Below are 26446 nucleotides of genomic sequence, written 5' to 3'. Positions count from 1 at the left end.
ATTTTGCGGGTGAGAAAATGAGATTAGTTAGTGCAGATCAGGCAGCTGGGCCGACTCTCCTTAACATCAGAGTAATTGCTGGCACTCTCCTCCACAACCATGCAGGCTCCAGAGAGCACAGAGCAGCTTTATCAAAAGAACAGAACCTTCTAGTGTTCTGGGCTAAAACATCTCCCCCTCTTCACAGGCAGGAGGGAAACAGACTAAAGAGAAGAAAGAGAACGGGAAACAGAACTGGAGAGGTGCGTTCATTTAAAAACACAATGCCTGAGAATGTGTTAAGTGAGCAGAGGAAGCTGCTGGTGAGCTCTGGTATTCCTCAGAGATCACGTTTGGGGTTTGTTTGTTTTGTATTCTTGAGAACAAGATGCTACTTAGGAGAGACGCAGCATGAAGCAAAGTGACCAGCTGCTCTGTGACCAGCTGTGATGACACCAGGCTCACTTTGGACTCATCTGTGTGTGTGTGTGTGTGTGTGGTTAAGTGTGGGTGTACTCTGGCTTGCTGGACTGTACTCCACCCCGGCCCTCTGGCCCGGCTGCCTGTCTCGGCCGTGTTAATGTGAAGTGACAGCCCTGGAGGGCAGAGCACCGCCGCGCAGCGCCGCTCATTCGCCACGACCGGCCCGCTGCCATTTTCAGCTCTCGTCGCTCACGCCAAAGAATCCGGCTACCGGCTTCTGAGCCCATAATGAAACTCCTCCATAAACAGCGGCGGGCAGAGGGCGAGCTGAGCCGAGCCGCACCACACTGCCCCTACACAGGCCGCTCACAAAGGAGGCTTCTCATTTACTGCCAGTGTTTGCCCCCAGCTCTCACCCCCACAGCAACAAATTAACTAGAAATAGTTATTACATCCCCCAGTGGGATCACACCATGCAATCAGCACCAGCGTTACCACGGCGGCAGTAGCAGGTCGGGACAGAGAGAGAGAGAGAGAGAGAGAGACAGATACAGAGAGAGAGGGAGAGAGAGATAAAGGTAAAGCAGAAGCACTTCAAGTGAAATTATGCAGTGTGTGTATAGAAGGGAAGGGGGTCGGCACAAGAAGGCGCACACACACACACACACACACACACACACACACACACAGGGTTGTGTGTTTGACAAGGGCCCTCCTCAGCAGTGGGGGCTGTCATCTCTTGAGCAGACACCAACTGACAGGGCAGCTGCTCTTGTCGTCAGCTTCAACAAAAACACCGGGCCTGATTAAACCGCAGCCTCGTCACAGCCCCATTAATCACCTAATGATGAGTTACCAGGGCGACCACTGGGCTGCCAGCCTATACACACACTAGGGCACGATTGCGCAAGCGCGGAGACACACACGCTCGGGGAGAGAGCGGACACACATGTGCCCACCCACACACACACACACGCACAGCCCCCTGACATGTATGTTCAGTATGTATGTTCACACACAGCTTCCTTCTAAAGCAGTGTGTCTGGGAGGTGTGAGGAGGATGAAAATATTGACAGAGGTATCGTTTAATAGCGTGTCTCTAATCCTGGGGGCTGCCAGAGCGTGTGCGTGTGTGTGTGTGTGTGTGAGCCGAGCACCTCTTCCTCACTCTAATCAGTAACATAAGCCTCTACCTCTGAGAGCAGTGAGGAATATGAACTGTAGCAAATGGAGGCTGGGCCCGGCTCCCTTTGATGTCCGAGCGTCTATGAATGCCTTCACCGCCTCGCTGCTATTAGCTTAGCCGGCACCTGGACACACGGCACGCTTTGTTCCAGACAACCTAACAAACCAACGTTCAATTATTTACCATTTTAAACTTAAGCTCGGAGAAAAGACAGAAAATTCATGATGTTCTTTGTTCTTAAGAGGTCAACATCACTTTATCACACATGAGCCCTTATTCTCTTTACAGGAAGCTTCTCTTTCATAAATTGCATAAACAAAATAATCTCTTAACACCAACAGCAGCCTGATCTTCACACATTAATGTCGTCCAAAAGCCTCCAAGCCTGTCGAACACTCTAATGTCAACAAATGCTAATAGCAGAATAAGAACTATCTTTTATAAACAGTGAGTATCACACATAATGACAGTGTGACAGAACTGGCCCTAATAGTCTGTTTCATCCTCAGACGTTCTTTTAAGCAGAGGTTTGTTTGTAGACTACAACTGTGGCTTGAGGAGTTAAACAGCGATAGGTTCAAGTGTTCATTTGTGGCACAACAGTAATCAAAGTTTGAGGCAGAAAAGAGCAAATGTGAACAAAACACATGAATATAAAAGCAGCGAGTCAGTGTGAAGTATTAACACGCTCGCAATGGAAATTCATGCATTGATGGCCAAGAGGGAGAGAAAGAGCGAGAGGGACATAAAGGAGAGAGAGAGGGATGGGGGAGGGGGGAGAAACACAGGAAAGAGAGAGAGAGAGAGAGAGAGGGAGAAGCAGCTCTCCACCCACTGCCCGGGAAACAAAGTGCTCAGTAGAAAGGCTCGCTGGCTGCGCGGCCGAAGAATAACGCCGAGAGGGGGCAGGTGAGGCTGGGAGCTATTACACATCAATCACAGGGCCGGGACCCTTTGAGAGATACCAGCTGTCTTAATGGAAAAGAGAAGGAGGGAGCCGTGGCTGCAGAGGAGGTGAGAGGGTCCCGGCCCACGGCTCCTAATCCACCATTTACATTACTGCAGTAGAGCGGAGGGCCGGCAGCCAGCGAGGCCTCACGCAAATACATTTGGCTTTGCCGTGCCTGTTTAAATGAAACCTCTGGCCTGAGAAACCACACAGTTTGTGGCTCGATTAACACATCATCCCCCACAATGGCCACACAGCAGGTTTCTGTTACTAAACACTGCGTTTTCTCTCCCTGCCCAACAGGCTTTGAAGCAGCCGGGCTCTTATTCATTCCAATCACTCCCACGTTCAACCAAATCCACGCTCGTCTCTGTAGTTTGAATCAAAACCTGTCTTAAGGATAAACAAATGATCAGGCGTCTGCTGGAGCGCCTATACGGCCTGATAAAGGCTCACCGTCTACTATTTATATCCCTCAACATTTTTTGTAATTAATTATCTTGGATTTGGAGTTTCTAATAGCTACACACTCCTCGCCCCTTTGCTTACTGCTGCAGACACAGAAACCAGATACGTCTTCATTTAAATGCTAAACAGAACTCAATAACAAAACAAGCGTTCCAGTGAGCCGCTATGTTTTTTGGGGGGTGAAACTGAAAAGTGCTCGGTGGCATATTCAATTGCAGAATTATGAAGTAGCAGAATGTGATTGGCAAGGATTTAGGGTCAGCTTTGCAGAGGGATTGAATGGAACACTCGCATGAATACAGATTAGCGGGGGAACAATATTAGCATGAATATACACGCGGTTATTAACAGTGACTCAAATTGATCCGAATAAAGCAGCCAGATCCTCGACGGCCGCATGGATTCCGGCTTTGGCGATGTGGAGCGGCGGCGGCAGCGGCGGCTTTTCGTCAGCTCCAATCCATTACTCAGTGCGATCTAATCTAAGCTGCCATCCAAGCCCCCGAGAAACAACAGCACAATGAAAGGCTCAGCTGGAGGCTGGGGGCAGGCCACTTCAGAAGGGATTCTCTATAGTCTATGCTCCCTGCCTGCTTTGTCTTTACCTGCTGAAATCATGGCGGCCTTTATCCTCTGAGGCCCTCTCTGTTTTAGTTCACATGGCTGGGGCGAAGACACTTGTCTGCTCCACTTGTTTCTTCCATTCACTGATGAGTAACCACATATTTTCCCTGGGCTCAAGCTGTGCTCACAAAGGCTCTATATTTAGCAGGCATCCGGGGTTAGTTTGCTAGGTAGAAGTCGTGCTTAAGAACAGATAGCTCGGGGGCTTTGCAACGGCAACATTTAAAACCTGCCCGGAGACTCGGGCGTTTAAGAAGCAAAGGAGAGGAGATTCTTATGCACAATGACATCGTGTGCAAGAAAAAACAAGGCGCCGTCCGAACACATTTACAGAGATGACTAAGAAAATCTCTCTGGGCGAACAATGGTGTCCTAGTGTTTTAGGTAATCTAAACCACATCCACCCTGCTAAACCTGTCCTCTGTCCAACAGTCCCAGGTACTTTGAGTCAGAGATATAAATGAGACTGTGTGCTTCACTTGGTCTAAGCCTCAACTGCATGGCTAAAAGAAGGCTAAATCCGCCTCTAGCCCCTGTTTTTGTGCTCTCCGTGAGAGCTCCAAATGTCCCTGAGGGGGTTGCTCCACAGCCCAGGATGTCTATTATCTACAGCGCTTGTGAGCAAGACTTCATTTCACAACCTAATACCAGCGACTTCCAAGACACACTACCTCTCAGTCTGCCACATTTGTCTGGCTGGAGCAAAAGCTGAAGGCCATTTCGGCTCGCCGCGACGGCTTCAAGAGGCGCCGTGTTTTGACACGGCTCCTGAGGGAAATGCAATGGATGTCCGTTGTCACCCTTTTCCCCTCTCCTCTAAATGAGGCGCTCTTGTGAAATGTAATGGTGGGTGGCTCGGTGGAGGACTCCTTCCAGTGTGTCATTGATAAGAGGAGGAGGAGGAGGAGGAGGAGGAGGAGAATGTGAGGTATGTGGCGGCAGACAGCGTTATCAGGAATATGGCTCTTAATTGAGTTTCGCAGTAGATCTGTGAGTCGTCTCCCCCCCCAGAAGTATGAATAAAACCCTGATTTGAAGGGATTTCTGGAGTCTCTCACCTCTGGAGAGGCACTGACAATTCAATTTTTTGGTGAATTATGCTGTAGTAATGGAATTTATACAGAGGTAAAGCTGAGGTCAACGCACGTCTAAACACACACACACCGGGCACACACCAGCCGGCAACCAAGGAAACTATTATATTCAACCACAGTCTTAACATTTCTCTCACTAGAAAACTGGATAGAATACAAACTGGGGGAACGAGGGAAAGCACAATAATTAATAAAAATGCTAAACAAGAGAAATATCTGCTGTGAAAGGAATCAAATCAAGCTTGACTGTCTTCTGTTACAATGAAAAGACTCTTGAGATTTTAATATTTGAGCATTCAATCATGTAGCACTCGCGCCGATATGCTGCAATCAAATATCCCCTCTCATCTTCCCCCGATCTGCCTATCAGCTTAACGATCCTATCCATCAGTTGAACTCCAACCGGCGCTGTAAATGAGTGTGTGTGTGTGTGTGTGTGTGCGTGTGTGCGAGGAGGAAATGTATTCATACGGCTGCCCTACATCCTCCAGCGACTCTAATCACTATGCAATACAAGAGTGACGTGCCAACACGGAAGAAAAACCTCACATAAATAGATGAGATTGACAGATAAGACGGCGCTGAGGGCCGAGGGGCTGACGGCGCGGGGCGACGGGGGGGCCAAGGGGGCACGGAGGAATGTCTTCAAGACCCGTTCCACCAAAACAAAGCCATTAGGTCAGTACACAAAACCATTTTTCCGCCTAAATTATTTAGCTGTGTGGCGGTTAAGTCCTCTCTATTTGGGAACAGATGGTCGGAGGGAGGGGGGGTGGACATTCCCTCCATTCAAAGGCTTAAAATGATCCAGGCCCTCAACAACACCACCTCCACCTCCAGATACCATAGGATGGTATTACCTCTAATTAGGGAGGACTTTGATTTCATAAGCAAATGCCTTCCTATAACCGCTAAACACCGGCTAACCCGTCATCGCAACCAACCGTCTCTACAAATCCAAATCAAATAGAAGCCTTCTCCTAGCATTCCTCCCCTTTGTTTGTTGCCCCGCACGCTAATTTCAGCGTTTTCACCGCCGAAACCATAACTCAAGACTCAAGTGTGTGACAACTGCAAATAGACGCTGTCAGGCAATGTTTTCCACTCAGAGATTTGTTTGTTCAAGGAAGAGGACGGCTTTAGAAAGCAGGGGGGGTGAGAGGGGGGGTGACCGGGGGGTGAGGGATAGTCAGTATAGCGTTCAGCCTTGTCATCCACCAGGCCGGTGATCCCAGGCGGAGGGGATCGCACCGTCTGCATGAGAATCAGACCAATCATGAGCTCATTCCAACTAAAGCCACAGACCAGCCAACGCTGTAAATAGTGTCTGATTCTGGATGATTTTCCTCTTCCTCCTCGTCGAGGAAAAAAAAAAATGCTCGGGGGGAGGAGGAGGAGCAGGAGGAGGGGGGAGCAAGTGGCCAGGGGTGATGAAAGCACTGCTGGAACAAGCAGGATCTGAGCTCAGAGCTCCCATATCCTCTGAGGACAGCTCATAAAACATGCAGTGGCTGGGACTGGGCCTCTTACAGCAGTGGCATTTTAGTGCACCCCGCCACAAATACACAGGCCACACACACACACACACAAACTCACACACACACAGATGCGTTGTACACAGGCACACATATAATTTTAACAGAGTTTTAAAGGAGTTAAACCTGGATGCATTACTACCAGGGGCCGCAGACAAACGCTTAAGCTTGTCAAGCAAAAACACACTTTGGCTACACAAGGCTGCTATTTCCCCAAACGCGTTCGCAGCAGGGGAGCGGGAGAACAATGGGGCTTTTGGGGAAAATGTGAGAGCAGAGGGTTGGCTTGTAAGCGGTGTACAGTAGTGATCCACAGATTAACTCTGCCCGCTCATGTGTGAAATGGAGACTTGATCCCTAACTGATAGTGCGCTGCGCCTCCAGCAAACACAAGCTGCATATTTTTCATCTTTTCATAACACCTAACAACTGCAATATGCCAGATTACACATCGCATCCTTCAGTGTGCAACAACAAAGGCACGTCGAAAGGGAAAAAAGAAGAATCCCAGCGGCGGCAGACAGAACGCGGCTCAGACTCTTTGGTTAAGCGAAGGTGAACACAGACGGCTGCTCCGTCGAGTTGCGGTGAATAAGCCTCAGATATTCTTGGAATGTTAATGTTAGGCTTTGACCCTGGCAGCCTCCACCACTTCAACTCCTCTCTTGTCTGTGGCGCTATTAATGACAGTGAAAACACGACCAGCGCCGCCATTAATATTCTCTCAGACACTTATTCACTTACTACCGTACTACCTTTACTTCATGTCTGGGTCACCGTGAACCAGAACCATGTTGACATTCAAATGAGTAAAAAGGGAAGGAGCCTCACTCTCAAACTCCAACGTTAATGAATCACCTATTTACTTATGACCAACTGGATGTCTGGAGATGTGAAATAGATTTGTGGCTCGAGGTTTGGAGAAGAAACAAAGAGTATATAGCAGCTAAATCCCTCCTGTCTGTATTGTGAAGGGACAGACTGCGAACCGAATGTAAGGTCGAGTAACACAGGAACGAGATGCATTAATACATTGCAGGGGCGGAGTTCCTCTAACCTTTTAACACCACTCAATTACTTCAATGTTATGCGACACAATTGCTGCCTAATCCCCCTGCTTGCATTGTGTTTAAGGGCGCCATATGCCGCGCATAGGAAATCAGCCTCCAGTGTCTCAGCCGACAGCCGCAGCAGGCATGCAGGAGGGCGCGTTAGTGGAGCCACGGTCTTGTTAAAATAGCTCGCCACTGAATCGGCAAGCGTATATGTAAAAGGAAGAAAAAAAAGAGAAGAAGAAGAAGAAGAAGAAGAAGGGGGGAAAAAAGCCAGTGAGAGCAAATTCACCACAGTGTTGCATTCATCCATGTGTATACAAATGTCAATCTAAACTGTGTGGGCCATTGACACACATACACACGTGTATAAAAGGAGGAGGGGGGGAAAAAAAAACTGCTGCTGCCGTGCAACTGTATTTGCAGTGCAGGTCAGACTATGTGCTCAGCCAATAAATGACTGGAGTGTAATGTGCCTTGACCTTCTCCTATCGTTCTTTCAGCAGCTCCTTACATATATTGCTGTCTCTCCTCATATATCACCCGGGCAAATGGCGCCCTTCACCCCGCTCCCCGCTGTCCCGTCCTTAAAAGGCTGAGGGGACATCTTTCGCCTGTTGTACACAATTGACAGCTCCTGGCCGCTCCTTCATTTAGCGCGGATGGGAGAGGGGGAGGGGGCCGTGGCTCGTCGAGGGGAAACGCTGCGGTGAATAATTATGTTTCATAACATCCCCCATCTCCCCCTCCTTTATTAGCATCAAACAATAATTAATGGGGGACAAGGGGGCACTGGAGAGTCTGCTTTTCACTTTCCAGAACAAGAGGGTCAATATGCCCTTCAGCCCTTTTCCTTTCTGCTCATTGTCAAGTAGGAGACACCTCATCCCTCTAAAAACACGCTCTTCCTTTATTTATGATGCCAGTCGCTCTGCTGGGGAAAAGGCGGCATTCCTGCTTCACTCAGCAGAACCGGGCCGGATCACTTTACGCAGCAGTTCACCCCTTCCACATCTACACACACCTCTTCACAGCGGGCCAAACTAACAATTCAATAATGAATATGAAATCCCTCCTAATTGATGTCTATGGGCGTTGGGGCGTCTGATGTGGGCTAGCGGACACGGGCTGGACTCGATTAAGTTTTTGTTTCACCTCAAAAAAAAAAATCTCCGATCAGCAGTAGCAAAGCCAGTCCTGATCGAATTAGCTTTGCACTAAGAGCTCCATTGATCTTGGCACTCATCTGTGCAGATGAGGCCCAGAAAGGCAGCTGGTAATCCAATAGCAAGGATGGGAAGTGCTTCAAGGACTCTACTGTGTTTACCCGCCTATTTCCAACACAGGAAAGGCAAGATGTTAGCACGCGTCCATCGCTGGACCGACTGGGAGCCACAGGGCCTCGGGTGCCTCACTGAACTGAGTGATAATCACACTGAGACTAAGGGCTAAAGGTGTTGGAAAGGAGAGAATAAAAGCTTTAACGACATCCATCATGTTAGGAGGAAACAGGATGAAGCAACAGAGCAGATCCCAGTTTAAGGAAGTTTGTCCCGATATAAAACCTAACAGTGCTTTTTTTCTTTACAGCTCCATCACTTCATCGGCGACGGCATTGATGCGAGGCTTCACAATCAATTTTAGCGCGGCAGGGATGACATCAAACGATCACCCGGAGGGCAGGGAGCATGTGAAGTGAAACAGAGCACAACTAAGGTGGTGCGGCGGGGCAAACGTACAGCTGTTCCGCTCGCAGTAACAGTGGAAGCCGTGTGCCAGAATAGTATCGCTGTCGAGCGTTCACCACAGCGCTCCCACACGGCCCACTTTCTCACACAAACACACACACACACATCAAGGATTCATGAGTCAATGCTCAATAACAGACTGGAGTGCGTTTCTCGCCTTTATAGCGCCGCAGTAGGAAAAGGGGCTGAGAACTCTTGGGCTAACGCACAAAGACGCACCGCAAATGCCTCCCACTCTAGTTCCAAACTAATAACCTTGGGCCGTCTACCAAAGCAATGCCTTTATGGAACAGTATGGGCTCTAAATAGAAGCTCCATTTCTCACCAGCGGCCTGTAACAGCTCTATTTCAGCCACCCTGTCATTAAATATTTATCTTAGTAGAGTGGCAGATCGTGCAGAGGTGATAACCATTTAAAAATCCAAATCTGGGGCTTTTTTTCCCAGTGCTTCACAAAACACACCCCGCCGCCGCCTACAACAAAGAGCTACTTTCTAAAAGGATTATCTACAAGTGTTCCTTTAATCAGCGCTTGGCAGAACTGTAGAAATCCCTCAACAAAGGTCCCAGAGGAATACCTTTCTCTGTGAAGCCTTATCAGGAGAAGGATCTCCTCTGCCGGCAGGGGCGAGGGAGAGAGAGAGAGAGTGGGAGAGAGAGCGAGAGAGAGAGGGGGAGGGATGAAGAAGATGTGCTTCTACCTGGCTATGATGTCCCCCTCCGACAATCTAGGAACAAAGGCCTCTATTTCCAAGTGGAGTTATGATGGTAGGGCACAAGTAAGGTCATCTGTTTACGTGAGTCCTTAAAGGTTCCCGCCCGCTGTTTGTTATGCTAGCTAGATAAGCCGCTGTTGTTGGCGGCTGTGTTGCTGTTGCTGCTGATGCAACCGGTGTGCGGCCAGGGTGCCAAAGCCGACAGTCTGTGGGAGGGCCTGTGGGTGTTACAGATCACCGTCCACTCCTGCCCCGACGCCGACTCAAGCGCTAACCCCCGAAAGCCGCGTGTTAGCAAACTGAACTGCTTTCCGTGAGGATCTGCAGTTGATCTTTATCGGAAACAATAGAGTCGGCTCACTTTATCATGGCAACAATGCTCCTATACTGGCACAAGGCTGAGCAGCTTTGTTATTTATGAAACAGAGGAGGTGGTAGTCTACTCTGCCACAGCCTGATCAACATAACAAGCTGTCTTGTGCAAGCACACGAGGAACCAGCAAACAATGACACCAGGCAACCAAAGAGATCTAAGGTTTGGATAAATGTATCAACATGAAGTGAACGCTGACAAATGCCGCTGGAGAGCAGCTGACAGTCAGCCGGAGCATTATTGTCTAGCGTGAATAAATTGAGATTCTTCACTGCACTAAATAAGTGTCATGCTCCAATAAGCTAAATCAAACACTTAGCGCATCTGTTGGCTTTAACTCTGCCTGCCTTTGTTTTCTGGTGTGCCGTCGCAGTTAATGATTTCCTCAAGGTCTCCATTTTCAACATGTGATTTACATGTTTGAGATGCTTCATTGAGCAGACGCGGGCTCTGTGAAGCAGCTATTACTGTCAGACTGGATCCAAAGAGCGCCTGGGCACATCTCAGACAAACGCTACTTCAACGGTTGGGTTTGATCTGCGGGGAAACGGTGCAGGTAGCAACATATTGCCTTTCAGTTTCTCCTTGTTTACATATCTGGATTGTACAGTCATCTCTTCCTGAGAATCACCGCCAGCAAAAACAATTACACTTCCCCCACCCGTGTATGAGCCTCCGCAGCCTTCCGCAACATATTTAGACGAATCAATGGCATTAGATCCTTCTCTGTATTAACTCCAGCCAACTTAAAGCACTGACATACATCAAGAGCAGTCATTAGTTTGCCTTTTAACATTCAAAAAGCAGAGTGATGTGCCGGTTCAGAGAGATCATCTCCCTACACGCTGCCTGGAGCTGCTCTTATGCTCTACCTCATTATTTTAGGAGGAAAAGGGCCACTGATGATTTAAATGTAAGGTGCTTTTCTAATGACCCCGCTCACACAGCAGCAGACTGCTTTAAGACGCTCTCTTTCAAAGGAAAAAGGAGTAGTTCCCTGCACGGTAAATATCTCTCGTAACTAAGCCGTAAAAATCAAAGTGGAATTGTTAGACGACATCACTCCCACACAGCTGCAGATTCTACAACGTGAGAGAAAGAGTGTGGGCTTTGTGCGGATACTACTCCAGCTAACAAGTTCCACTGATACACCAAGAGTGATAAAGACATTCATTTCTGCTTAGCCAGAGCTTTTCCAGATGTGATTCTCTGCAATGCTCCAGTGCTTCATTACTGGATTGAATGAGAACGTTGCAGTGTTTTCCCTTTTTCACGTTGCCAGGGTGACAAATGAAAAGCAGAATCACCCACACAACTAATCAAATGAGTGACTGACAACAAGTCAATATTTTCTCATTGTGTAGACAAGCAATATATCTGCACAGTAACAGGCGACTCTTCCAGGCTTAGGCAGCACTCTGCTCGCAGTATTATGAGGATAATGTGCCAATAATCTGGCTCTGAATGACTTAAGACCAGCGCCAATAAGGCAGCAGTATCAAAAGACAACCTTTCCCCAAGCATGGAGCTAAATCACCAACCCTCTCCACATCGTCTAGACTCCACTTCATAAAAAAAATAGAGTCTGTTCTGTAACAGCTACAAGCCAACAAAGACAAAACTGTAATTGGACATTGATCTGTTGAGGTCTGAGGGAAAAAAAACAACTCACCAGAAGAGCGGCCAAGAAGACGAAGGCAGTATGTAAACCAACCTTACTGTTGTGTTAGAGGAGCAAATAGCAGGAGAGAGAGAGAGAGAGAGAGAGAGAGAGAGAGCGAGAGAGCTTGTGCAAATACAGTCCTATGTGCTCAGAGACTTCAGATCGTCTTGTATGACTCCCACAGGGCTTACATGTCCGTTTGGAAAGATGCCTCGCTTCAAAAACGCAGACAATTAGCTCGCTTTGAATTACACCCACAGCAACACCAAACTCCAAAAAATGCAAAATGGGCCCCACATCATCTGTACAGGCCTGGTTAAAGACGAGAAAGATCAATGGGTACATTTATCAGCAAATATTACCATTTGCCTGCCTGGTGAGTAATCATTAAGGAATGGCGCTGATGCATTATTCATCAGCTAATGTATAATTCAGACTTAACAGCAGATTCTATGCATAAATAAAGCTGTGATACATTTATACACATTAAATGTTTACTCGCTAAAATAGGACATGAATGCACAGCGCGGCCTCGCTTCCGGCCTCGCTTCCCCCCCCCCCCCCGACGTCATGCCTCCCGTGTTCGTTGGCGTTCCCGAGGACGCGGTGACAGCACGCTCGTCATCACGCAGTACAACTTAACGGAGACAGACAACAGAAATCAGACATCTGCTAGGAAGAAAGAAAGGGCTGTCTTTGGGTGTGGTTGAATACTAAAATCTTACAGAGCGTCTAGATAGCCGAGCAAAGGCATCGGGCTTCTTTGTTATGGTACGAAAATCAAATCACGCCAATAAAAATCTGAGCATTACAGCCCGACAGTGCGTGGTTTTATTTCCTGGCTCGTGAAGACGACGCACATTTCACCGTTTATGTACTGTCACTTTATGTCCCTTAGACTTGGTGGGGGTGGGGCTAGGAGGGGAGGGGGGTGCTACACACACATCAGCATCTGGTGTTAAATATCATAGCGGGATGGCGAGCATGCACTTGTCCGGCTTCTCCCGCTCGTGTAAGAGTCTGTGTCGCGGGGGCAGTCAACAGGGAGGACGAGGAGAAGGAGGCGGCGGCGGTGGCGAGGACATGCGGCTCCATCTGACCGTGTTCAAAGTAGGCATTGCAGTCGGCCCTGTGGGGACCGCCATTCCACTTTATGACCATACACTGAATTAACAAGGCCAGATGTCCCCCACTTAACATGTGTGAAAGTGCCCTCCGATGGGCTCAGCTGCTGGGAGGATGTACAGGCAGGGGAGGGGGGGAGGGGGGAGGAGATAGGACCTAGTTTCAATTATCCCAATTCCTCACTCTTCTGTTGGCTCATGAGGTTTATTTTAATTGGAGATAGGAGTCCTTCTCCTGCGCGCACGACAAATTAGAAGGTATTTACTCGGGAAATATCAAAGCAGCTCTGAAGTCTTTCATCCTTCTCCGATTCAGCAGTCACCCACCAGAGGATACTGCCTGCTTTGGCTCTGCTGCCACTGCTTCACCTGTACTTTTGGTCAATCTGTGCCTAATGTATTCCAAATGAATCACTGGAACCCGATCATCTACCGGGACAATAGGTCAGGAAGTGAGAAGGTTGGCGTCGGTGTTTAGGAAGAAAAGAGGGAAGACTCGACACGAGGAGCGAGCCTGGATCTGAGCAGGGGGATGGAAACGGGAACAACAATGGGATGGAAGCCGTGACTTCTCATTGATTTTCCGCCCGCCTTTATGACAAGGCGGTTCTCAGATTTCTGTATTGTCGGGGTCAAAGGTGGGAGGGTAAGTGTGAGTGATACCTTAGGGGAGGGGGGGCTAAGAGTTGCGCAGTTAAGCCTCGGTCAGGCGATCAAACAGCGCCAGAGCTTTCATTCCAGCTGCCTGCATGATTTGCCCGAGTTTATCTGATCAGCCGCTGACAAGCATCTCGCAAACGGCCCCGTTGTTTAATGGGTCAAGAATCACATCTGCTTTCATTCATGTAGCTTATTGTAACGGCAATTGGGGCCGTTTCTTTGTAATTACACTGGAATACAGTTGAGTCACTCAGGCTATTACCCGAATGGAACAGATACCTTGACCCCAGCAGACTCGGTCATTAGAAACCCAATGAAAGCTCCGCCAACATCGCATCAATTACATCCAGCCTTTCACAGATTCTTTGAGCATTACATCACATTGTTAAAACAATATATAACACTCAGACAATCAGTGAATGTTTTTCTCCAGCTACTGCCATCAGCCTGACACCGGGAGGAAGGAGAGAGGAGGGGGGGGGAGAGACGCAGCGTGGTGCAATCCCACTGAGGGCCATCACACCAGCAGATTAAATAATGTTTCTCCAATGCCTTGTCAAACACGGAGGCCCGACTCTGAGCGGCGAGACAGCCGTCAAAGCCGCGGCGTGTGAAGTATCTCTAGGCGTCTGCGGTCAGAAACGGCGGCTCTGATCTGCAGATCGGCCCTCAGATTCCTCAGAGGTGACACTCGTACACAGCCGGGCGTATGTGAGCTGAATGTTTACCAGACTTTCTCTATACCTCGCCGGGGCAGTGGTGGTGAGACTGTGAGTGTGTGTTTGTGGGTGGGTGGAGGGCGCGCGCGCGCGCACACACACACACACACACACACACACACACACACACACACACACACACACACACACACACACACACACACACACACACACACACACACACACACACACACACACACACACACACACACACACACACACACACACACACACACGGCTACTCCTGCTTCCCAGGGTTTACATGAATCGACAACACAGACTGTGGACTCAGACCCGGATCAAATTACACATCAGATTTAATTTCCCACAGACACAGGGAACGGTGCGCTGCAAATAGAGATGATGTGTAATGATACAGACACTGGAACGGTAGCCAGCACATAATTAAAATTTAGTCCACTACATTTTCATCTAGTGGTGGCTTTGAAACGCTCCGCACCGTCCTCCTCTCATACAAATCACTCTGCTGCACACAACAACTCCAGCCCGTTGTGTACAACTCCATTAAGAGGACTGACCACTTCCACTTTCATTCCATCCACACGCAGTGGAAATAAATGGATATCCTAATCTCAGGGGAAGTGGGGCAGAGGAGGCTACAATTGAAAATGTGTTGGGAAAGAGCGGCTTTGTGATTTCGGAGAGGGGAGCCATTTTTTTTGCCTGTGTGACAATTCATTCCTGGAAATTGACAAATGATACACATGAGGCGGCACAACCGTTGGGATTCCTGCTGCAGCGCTGGTTGCCATGTTAACAAAGGGACTATCGCTCTAACAAAGGACTAATTAGGCTGTTTTCGCTATTTTCTTGCTTGCTGAGCCAATCAACTAATGTGAAACAATTAAGATGAAACAAAAGCCCAGGGTCCATTCTAACAGACCAATACTTCAACCAGCACAAGTCTCAAACTCTTAACATTGTTTTCGTCCTGCCGTCACCCAATCTGTCACAATAAGACTTCCTGATGTGTAACCTGGTCTGCAGATCATTGGCAGGTGAGGATCAGCCTCTCCTCTCCTCCTTTACACTCCTTTTGTTAATGACCACGTCAAAGATCACTCAGTGTTAGATTACACAGCTCTGGCTGGCACTTCACATTTGGTTTTCTTGAAATTGATCACTTAAAAACCACTAAGAAGGACGAGCGATGTTAAAGTGTCGGCCGCAACTGCGCTTCCTGATTTTATACGACTCATATTTGCATTCCTGCTCCGGCGCTAAAAAACTGTGTGTGATCTTTAAATACTCACACTTGGGAGGTGAAAACACACTTCTACATTCCCTCAATCCTCCGCTACCTGCAGTCCTCCCTCCTTCCATACCTCAGCCCGGGCAGTGTCGTCCCACTCAAGTGGATTAATCACATATGAATCATTAAGCTGGAGGTCACTTCTCAGCAGAGCGGGGGACGGGGGAAGAAGAAGAAAATGCCACAGGAAGCCGGGCATGGTGGAGATTAGCTCCTCGCAATTAGCACAGCAACATCTGAGTCCCTGTAATAGCTGTGTGTGTGCGCTGGAGAAAGCGAGCGGCAGCCCGGGGGAGGATCTCAGGAAGGGGACTGTTCTTATACAGCACAGATTGAAGGTAATCACTGCTTCCCCCTGTCCTCCATTTGAATCTCCTTGCTGGGGCTGAAGCCTTCTTTGTGTGTGTGTGTGTGTGTGTGTGTGTGTGTGTGTGTGTGTGTGTGTGTGTGTGTGTCCACATGGCCTCAGGATGCAGCTTCTGACTGCAGTCACATGCAGATTTAGTATGACCAATTTTATGGTGAATTATGTAAACACCCCCTTACTATTACTGGAGAACATTAGATAAGCTGCCTTTCAGACAAATAACTGTAGTCTGCTTTGCTTTCAAATCCTAAGCTGCCCCCCTCTTAAACACACACACTCACACACACATACCCCACCAGCCCCCCCCCCCTCCCCCCTGCTCTTTTCAACAACAGGCACAGTTCACCCCCCCACAGTGTGTGCTGCATGTGCTTGGGCCAGAGTTCATAGCCTCTGGGGTGCTGAAGGGGGAAGTCAAGTTAATTTGGTGGGTCCTTCAACAGTTTGCAACCGGTCCAGCCGCTCTCTCTCTCTTTCTCTCCCACACACACACATTTAGACACCCGCCATCCTCTCAGAAGCCTTCCACTACTTTAGTATCACTATAACTATCCAATAATCAATTTATGACACGCGGTGGGGCTTTAAATCCAACAGCTGGGCCTTTGTGTCGGTCCTGGGGAATTCCACATGTCAGATTTAAGTGCCACTGACTCATCAACATCTCATTTCTACATTTTTTCCTCTCTCCATCAAAAACATCACTTTTTTCCCTCCCTGCAGGTTGATTGATTGCATAAGCTCACAAGTCGTTTTTGCAGTGCAGCCACAGCTTTGATGTGTGTGTGAGCAGAGCAGGCCAGAGTGTGAGTGTGTGTATGTCATTTAAACTCTCTTTTTGTTAACTCCGCCATTCACACTTTCTTTAAAAAAAAACGAGGCCATTAGCCCAGAGAGACCTGCTGCAGGCCTGCTGGCCCGGGTCAGGGGGGGGGGGGGGTGCAGGGGTCCAGAGGGACACCAGCCAACTTCTCTCAACAATGCAGCCAACTTTCATCATCTACACACACTTGACTGGAGGTTAAACACACTGCTGGCTCGCCGTAAAACCCAAATTATGACACTTCTGGCTCAAAGTCTGCACACCAAACCGAGACTTTACTGCCAAAACTGCCCGAATTCCGTCTCTTTATCCCCCATACACACACACACACACTCACTGCCCCCCCCCCCCCCCCCCCCCCCGCCCCCCGCCTCCTCCTCCCACCACAACCATCCTGCAATCTTTTTTTTCTCTTTTTTTTGTATTCAACCACTCACCCGCCAGTCTGCTGATTCTTCAAGTCCACACACACGGACCCGCTGAGAACAACTTGAAAACGCGATCCTCCTTTCTGCCCGGGATGACCCAGCGAACTTCAAAAAGGCGAGTCCTGGGCTAGATCCAAGAACCGGGACGAAGCGGGTCGAGCGCGGACACTTCTCCTTCTCTCTCTGTGTGTCGGTGTGTGTGTGTGTGTGTTAATCCCCCCGCCGCCCGCACGGAGGGGCTCGGCCGAGCACTTGCCTCAACAAAAGACGGTTTCACTTTACTGATAGCGCCGCTCGCCTCGCGTCCCGATCTCGCCGAGCAAGGCACTACTACTACGGCGTCGAACCCCCCCACCCCTCCTCCCTTCCTCCTCCGCGCTGCCCTCCTCGGCGGCCGCGTTGTTGTTGTTGTCGTCGCCGCTGCCGATGGTCGCGTCCACATGAGAAAGTAACGCGGCGCTCTGGACTTCTTTCAGTCGGAAGCCAACAGCGAGTTCGCCGTTCACAGGCGCCGCTTCCTTTTTTTTCCACACACACACACTCTCTCTCTCTCACACACACTCACCACGCGCGCGCGCTCACACACACGTACACGCGCGTTCTCCCCCCCCTCTCTCTCTCTCTTTCCTAAGCACACACACACACTCTCCACGCTCTCTCTCTCTCTCTCCCTATCGCTCCCTGCGTCTCTGTAACCCCCTCCTCCTCCTCCTCCCTCCTCCTTCCTCCCCTCCCTCCTCCTCCTCCTCTTCAGCTGTTCAACAGACGCATCCACATGGCTGACCTAGTCTTTCTTTATCCAGACACTAGTGAAGGAGAATTACCGCGACCATACTCCAAAAAAGAGAGAGAGAGGAAGGAGAGAAAACAGAGCGAAACAAAAACATGGACTGGATTCAAATTATCGCCAGGGACCAAAAAAAAGGGGGAGCGACAATGGGGGCTGATTGATGGGAGCCCCGTAGGGAAACGCTCTTTTTCTATCTCTCCTCCCAATGTGTGTGTGTCTAAGTGTGTGTGTGTGAGAGAGAGAGAGATGCCCCCCCCACCATCATTAACTGATCAATGGTAACGCTTATGGGAATGTGACTGAAGCCAGACAATGAAACTCACAGCAGCTGGTTGTACATTTGTAAATAATGGTTTAACAATGCAATGCAGAGAGGACACGGCGCAATTGTGTTGACTGAGTGTGTGTGTGTGTACGTGTGTGTGAGTGTGTGAGCGCACTGGTCATCATTTCAATCTGGAAAAAACATCAGGAAATGGATCTGCTGGGGGAGGGGGGGGGGGGGGGGGGAGAGAGAGAGAGAGAGAGAGAGAGAGAGAAAAAAAGATCCAGCAGAGAAAGGCGATTGTGTGCTACTCAGGCTTGTGTGGAGCTCATTTGCATTTGTGGATAATGAATTAATTAGTCACCCCACCCATTAAAAAGGGAGAAACAAGCAGGGATGATAATGTGAACAGTCCATTAGCAATATCTAGGAGGCTGATTTGGGGAGAATTTAATGGTTTTGTATCCAGCGTGAGCCAGGCTGCCTTCCAAGGTCTCTGCCTGCTCAGATTGTGCCGCCGTTTCTCTGCTCTTGGAAAAGAAACAAACTCAGCTTCTTCTTCCTCTTCATCTAAAACCCTCCTGGTCTTAATCACAAATCTGACGAACCTCCCCGCTCGCATGAAGATGAGTGGGAGGGGGGGGGGGGGAGAGAAAAAAAACAAAGATGGACTGGGTTAAGCTATAAATTAATAGGATGATTTTCATTTCGCTGAGGAGGGAGCTCGACACATTTTCATTGTCTAAAACATGATATTGGATCACTGTCAGAATCCAATTAACCAAAGCAAATAGTCTGAGCGTCGGGCTCTTTCTGCTCTAGAGCCAAACACAGGCGGGAGAGACGGGGAGAGAGCGGGGATCAATAGAAATTGAGTTGAGGGTGGTGTGCAGGGGGTCCTTCATTGTGCTACAAACCATGTTGGCTGTCTTCGTTTCAATAGGAGGAGGAGGAGGAGAGGGGGAGGGGAGAAGGGGGAGGGAGGGGGGGGTGCCTGTGCAACAAAGTGCTGGCAAACCTTTCCAGCTCCTGAGGCGACTGCCCTGAGAAGTCCTACTCCACCTCCACACCGTAACCTAACACCACAGGCGCCGCAGCTCCTCCCTTATCACCGCGTGTATACATTTCGCAAGGTCAATGTTTATGATATTTACACACACACACACGCACCGTCTGAGCTCTTTCCTGTGTCACACACACGTAAAATGGATATGAGATTGATAACAAGGAGGAAATGTAAGGTCTGACTCTGTTTCTGATTGTGTCAAAGAGGAAAGAAACACTATCTAATGCAACAAAACAAAAAATGGCCGCCCCGACGTTCGACGGGAGAGAACTCAGATGTTAAAAGAAAGGAAATCGGTCAAATGTCAAACGTTTCAGTGGGTTTGTGAGGCTCTACGCCGGCTTGATACAGCAGTGAAGGTTAGTGCGGTGAATCCTCCTCTAAAGGCAGAGCGCCGCAAAGCTGGATTGGCTGCCCGGGGAGGGGAGCCGTCCCCCTTCCCCTCCCCGGGCAGATGAGATCCCATTATCAGGCAGACGAGAACTCCACCTCCAGGATTTCACAGCTCCTCTGTTTATCACATGGCTCTGTCAAGTTGGGCACCATTAACCGATAATGAAAGGAGACAACCGGTGCAGTTACAAGCAAAGCACTCCACATTCTACAGGCCTAAGCATGTATCTGGGAAGCTGACTGCGTCTATTCAATTCTGCTCAGCATTCAAACGCCCCCCCTCACAATACCTTCTCCCCCCGCAGCCCCGCTGTATGTACGCCGTCTTCAATCCCAGCAGAACAAAACCGGGTTACGCCGAGGCTCAAAAGGAAACCAAATCTAACTCGGAAGAGAAAAGTGACACTTTCTGCTGCTGCGAGCGACGCTCTCGTCTCTAAAGAGGATTATTAGCACCGGAGAACAAATCATAGTAAATGCCAACAAAAGCAAAGAGAGAGGAGCGGGAAGAATGAAGGATAAAGCAACACAAACGATCATTTAAGGAGATATGTTTACTCCAACCGTCTAAAGGATAATTATTACAAGTGTTACTAAACAAAGGAGCCGGCAACAGCGCCTCTGAATCAAAGGCCGCCTCCCCCTGCCTCCCTCCCTCCCCCCTCCCCCCTCCCCCCTCCAGCCTGACTACTCCATTTAAGGTTTATAGGATTCTGTAGCCACTTAGGCTCATTAAAAATGAATACTTAACAAAAGCTGAGGCTGACGCACACACTGTTTGCTTTAGCCCGATTTCTCCCCACTGGAGAAAAACAAGCCACTCATGGAGCAAGTACAGAGGGAGAGAGAGAGAGGGGAAGGAGAGAGAGGGGAGGGGAAGGGGGGGGGGGGGGGAGAGAGAGAGAGAGAGGGAGGAAAAGAGAGAGGGGGGAAGAGAAGGAGAGAGGGTGGGGAAGAGGGCTAGAGAGGTAGAAAGAGAGAGGGAGAGAGAGAGAGGAGAGAGAGAGAGAGGGAGGACAGAGAGAGAGAGACAGAGACAGAGAGAGAAAGAGAGAGAGTGCTCAGCAGTACAAATAAGTCAGCCAGTAGCTGAAACAACAGAAAAAGGTGACATGGCTGAGTGAAGCCAAGCCTGTGAGACGACTTGGCGAGCCTCAGAGGCCTCGGCCTCTTAAGCACTCATATCTAGTAACTTCATTTAATACATTCACCAGGGATGAGCAGACAAGTTGAAGGGGGGAAGAAAAAAAAGGGATTGAGTGAAGAAAACAGCCTTGTAAACCAAGAGGAGTGTGTGTGAGGGGGAGGGAATGTGTGCGGTTGTGTGTGTGTGTGTGTGTGTGTGTGTGTGTGCGGTGCTGGGGCCGGACTTCAGAAGCTCCACTTTACTCCAACACATGACTAAATCTCCATAGTGTAACAAGTGAACTTCCTCTGCTGGCACCACATTACACACTGAAGGAAAACGGATGTTGTTACACGGAACAATGAGAGCATTCTGCTATTTGACTATTCTTAGGTGGGTATTATCTTCTGCTCCTCTCGTGGAACAAACTCAAACAGAGCTCCTCCAGATTTAAAGCTACGGCAGGGACTCTCTCTCTCTCTCTCTCTCTTTGCCACACGTATACTACAAACTCGCCCGGAACAAAGACTCTGTGTGACTGCTGCTTGAAGTTACTGTTCCTCATAATGACGGCGAGTGGTGATAGCCCAGCTCCCCCCTCTCCTCCCTCCCTCTCTCTCTCTCTCTGCTGGCAGGCGAGCAAAAAGCTGACTTCAAATCCTTCACTGCCCCTTTTAGCCTTGGTGGATTCTTAAGAGAGCACTTTACAAGTTGGGGGAGTCCAAAGGGAAAGTGGGGTCTTACATGACTAATTAAAACATAGACTTTCTGCCTGGAGGGGGCGGAGAAAGGGGGGAAGTAATAAAACAATCCTCTCCTATCTCCCAACAAAGTCATTCAAGGAAATTACTCAACTAAATATGTTTAACTACACGCTGGTGGATACGGAGAGTCAAGGTTTCAGAGGAGGAGGATGAATAAAGAGCTCGACGGAGGAGGGGAGATGATTTTTACTAAAAGGAAAGGAAGAAAAACAGGTTAAGGAAACAACAGAGGTTACAGCGAGCTAACACACACACACACACACAGCGCCATCAAGGTGAGAGCAGCTGAGCAGAAAGACCGAGGCGTCGTTTGGAGACAATCCAGACAGACAACTAGTAATTAGCCTGCTACCTGGCAGAGCCTTTAGTTCAGATCATTAACACAGTTGTAAAAATGTGAGGCGAGCTCGCAGACTGCTATTTCACTTTAGGCAATCAGAGGTCTAGCCTCGCATAGCTAGCTTGTTTACATAGCTATTCACAGTCACATTTGGCAGCCGCGCCAACGCTGAAAACCAAGACACTTGTAGACTACATATGTCCAAGCTCTTTGCCAAGCTACACAAGCGACTCGGGAGAGGGGAAGCTCGCTCGCTCGCTCGCAGCCGCCATTTAGACAAACTTATGCAGATTTACCAAAAAAATCAAAAACAAAATGAAGTAACTCTTAATCCAGATGGAGGAAGCTGCCACCTGGCAAACACGTTGATTAAATGTTAGTGAGAGGAAACACGAGCATCTTTTCCTTCACGAGGAAGAAAGAGAAACACAGAAACTCCACACACAACTTCTGATGGCTCACACACACACACCGTTCCTGTTAGATCACATGAGGCCAGAGGCTCAAAGAAGAAAAAAAAAAAATCTTATTCACCAAACAATTGTAAGGTCACACACGCAAGGTGAACACACACACATGTGTAATACCTCAGATGCTACTACACTTAGCCCCTGCATTTCCACTGACATTCCTCTCTCTCTCTCTCTCTTTCTCTCCCTCTCTCTCTCTCAAACAGGGCCTCATTCATCTGAATAAAAGAGCAGTTGAGCCTTGCCGTGGCTGCACACACTGAACAGGCTCCCCTCTCCCTGTTCTCCCTCCAGCAGGCCAGCAGGGCCGCAGAGAGGCAGAGTGCAAGCTGCGGTGCAAAAGAGGAAGTTTACATTTCAGGCAAATCCCTTTAGTGAACAAAGAGACGGCAAGATAAATAAACAGCGCATGTGTCTGATGCACGTCTCTGGATCCAATTAGGGAAGATCCCGTTTCATTAGGGGCCGAGCCGCATGGCCGACGTGTTCTGGAGTGATTAGCAACCGGCGCAGCACACGGCCGCCGCCGCCATCACACAGGCAGCAGAGAGAGTGACGGTTGGGGTGATCGATTCCTGGGTTCTGTCTCCAGGCTAATCTGCTCAGACAGCCAGTGACTGCTCCATTCCACACACACACACACACACACACACACACACACACACACACACACACACACACACACACACACACACACACACACACACACACACACACACACACACACACACACACACACACACACACACACACACACACACACACACAGAGCACAGCCCAGCACATGGCCGCCTGGCTGAGCACACTGCCACCCTATGGACACTGGGGGGAAGTGCAGAGTCATGACCGCCAATTCAAAACAGACAGGTCAGGAGAGACTTGTGATGTGTAAACACACACACACACACACACACACACACACACACACACACACACACACACACACACACACAAACACACACACACACACACACAAACACACACACACACACACAGCGGTAATGGCTTACAAAGCTGTATCTTACACACACACACGCCTCTCCCCCCCCCCCCCATCCTTCATTGCCAATGCTTATTCAGAAATCAATTATTCTCCTCTGGTCACACTCGGCTGCACTCAGCATGTCAGCTAATGATTCAGCCGTCTCCTTTACAGATACATGCTGATAAGTAGAGAAAGCAGCGAGTCTTAAAGGTCATAGATGAAGATCCACAGGTCATTCAAGCTCATTCCTCATATCTGGGATCGTCACACCTTTTTTTTTTTTGTTCTCTCCCTCCCACATATGGAATGAATAACAGTGGAGAGAAGACGCAAAGAGACGGCGCACAGACAGGGTGTTGATGCGGCGTCATCAGAGCCGACTTGATTTTGTGGAGGGTAGCGGGTAAAAAAAGAAAAAGGCCAGTGTGCGTGTGTGTGTGTGGGTGTGTGTGTGTGTGTGTCTGTGTCTGTGTGTGTGTGCGGTCGGAGCAGGCAGTTTGGAGATCAGTGCCGAGGTCAAGAGGAGCCACTTAGCTGTGCTTTGGCCTTCCAAGCCCCGCAGCTTTCAGAATCAGGCTGTGCGCCGTGGGAGTAGATAAAAAGCTTGGCAGCAGCCGAGCATCTGGAGACGGCCGCGGCGGCTAATGCACGCCGGCTTTATTTATGGCTTTTTTAAAGGTACAAAATGGAAATTAAAGGGAGTGGGTATGAAGGTGGGAAGCGAGCTCATTAGCCAGCATATATATTATCTCTGCCTGACTGCTGCTGATCCCACAAGGCGTCGCACCTTTGTGCTCTCAGTATAAACAAACAGGGATATAAACTCAGATCTCGCTTATTTACAAGCCAGCCGTGAAGGTCGTTAGATAGATTCTCACACGTGCCGGCGACATCGTTGAAAATGAGCCATCACGCCAGATGTGACGCCAGACTCTTGTTCCTATTACGTCTAAAACACGAGGAGGGGCTGAGCCTTTGATGTCCGGATCGTCTCTGCTGAGGAGATAATGTGCTGAAATGTGTGAATAATGCGGCGAGCTGTCGTCTGTGATTACACGGCAAAACAAAACAAACCCATACCTTTGTCTTTACTGTCTGGGCTCATAATGCTGTTATGAGGATTTGGGGCCCAGAAGTGGAGGAAATTCCACAAATGGCTTGTTTGGATGCACGTCGCCTTCATGATGCGTGTGTGTGTCTGTGTGTGTGTGTGTGTGTGTGTGTGTGTGTGTGTGTGTGTGTGAGGTGAGACGGTGTAGCTATTTGATATTGAACAGAGTGTAAACCTAACATGCGACTTAATAAGGGTCTATTATGGGAGCGGCGGGGGAGGAACAGGAAAGGCTCAGCTCCTTCCCGGTGGAAGAGGGATGTAGAGGAAGAGCGCGAGCCGTCGCTCCTCTGCTCCTGCACACATCAGCAGCAGGAGGGCAGGGATGCAAGGAGGCCACGGCGAGCCAATTACCAAACTCATTAAGTAACCTGCTCGTCGGCTTTGAACTGCTGCCACCTCAGTATCCTTACTGGATTTCGCCGCCGCCGCCGCTGTTGTGGATGATCGGGTCGCCGCGGCGCTTCGCTATCGCGCCTAGCTTCAAAATGGCTGGAGAGGAGGAGGAGGGGGGAGTAGGAGGAGTTGAAATGGCACAACCGTAATCACATTCTCTCAACGTGTTGGCTGGTATTAAAAGTGCAACCGCAGTGAAAGATTCTGCACCTTAAGGGCGAAGGAAGCTGAGGAGAGAGGAGACAAAGCATCCAGGCACAAACACAGGAAGGAGGGGAGGGGGGGGTGCATTCACTTCCAGTTTACAGCTGAAAGGGTGCTGACAGACTTAAGCTGTTCTCTACGGCTCAGAGAAAGTAGCAGGAGGTGAAGGAGGAGGGCGCACACGGGGATGTTAGGATATAAGGATGCAGAGGATGGAGGTGAGGAAGGTAGGAGGAATCAGAAGGGTCCACTAGGAGGGGCGGGAGGACAGAGGGGAGAGATCAGGAGGGGGTTAGGAGGCAAAGGAACACGCTGCATTAGTCCGTGCTCCCATTGCCGTGAAGGCATTTGTTGACCAACCTTGACTGCATTCACCTCCTCGCTCACCGCCGCTCACTGCCCCTCAACAAGTACTGACACTCTGTAAGGCAAAGACTAAAAGGGAAAGAAGACACAGAGGACAGGAAAATACATGAATGTGTGTGCAAATGGAACAAATGAGGTGATAACAGCTTGACAGTAGAGGTGTGTGTGCACCAGGTGAGACGGCGGCAACAGCGGCGAGGAAGCCTGCCACACATTTGACATTATTATGTTAAACACACTGTAAGTGTAGCCACCGCCGCCGCCGCGCACGGAAATCACGCCGCTGACATTCTCTATGAGGAGATTGCCAGCGTTTATTTGAAGCTGGCGTTCATTTCCTACTGCACAATGAGGCTCTGATACACACGGATCTACGCACCGCTACCTGGAATACACACACAGGCACACACACACACACACACACGTACAGTCCCCCACCCCGGCACCTCCCCCATTATCCCATGAGCCCTCTCTTCTCTGCCTCGCTCGACAAGAGCTTGGAAATAAAAACATCACAGCTCTGCCTCGCAGCACCTGTTCAATAACATTGACATTTCACATTCAGGATTCACACACTGAAGAGATTCCCTGCATTTACTCCCTTTTAACACCCAGGTACACACACACACACACACACACACACACACACACACACACACACACACACACACACAAACACACACATGCACACACTATCAATCTTCTGCACTGTCAATGTAAGCATTTTAATAACGCACCGACCGGGGGAGGTGCATGTGTGTGCGTTTCTCTTCACACACACACACTCACACACACACATATCCGCCTGCAGCCATTAGTGTACAGGGTGGAACAGTTCACCGTACGTAACGTTAGGTACACTCGGGCGGCAGCAAAACACGTTAGCTGAAGCATTATGAAAGCTAACGCCCACACGGAGACGCTCTCAGTCCTGTACATGTTTGGATTGTGTTCACCGAGCCAATT

At 49.3% G+C, this 26446-nt stretch overlaps 1 protein-coding gene across 1 annotated transcript in view; it reads right to left on the bottom strand.

Annotated features, from left to right (window-relative positions):
* The window catches only part of rerea (arginine-glutamic acid dipeptide (RE) repeats a), a gene marked incomplete at its 3' end in the record, with an annotated part of 59436 nt that overhangs the window by 9682 nt on the left and 23308 nt on the right, over positions 1-26446 (bottom strand). The window lies entirely within an intron of this gene.

Source organism: Genypterus blacodes, unplaced genomic scaffold, assembly GCF_046128005.1.
Source record: "Genypterus blacodes isolate CSIRO-AG114 ecotype Tasmania unplaced genomic scaffold, CSIRO-AGI_Gbla_v1 ptg000241l_1, whole genome shotgun sequence".
NCBI lineage: Eukaryota > Metazoa > Chordata > Actinopteri > Ophidiiformes > Ophidiidae > Genypterus > Genypterus blacodes.
The sequence above is the reverse complement of the archived record's forward strand: the minus strand, read 5'-3'. Positions and strand labels throughout refer to the sequence as shown.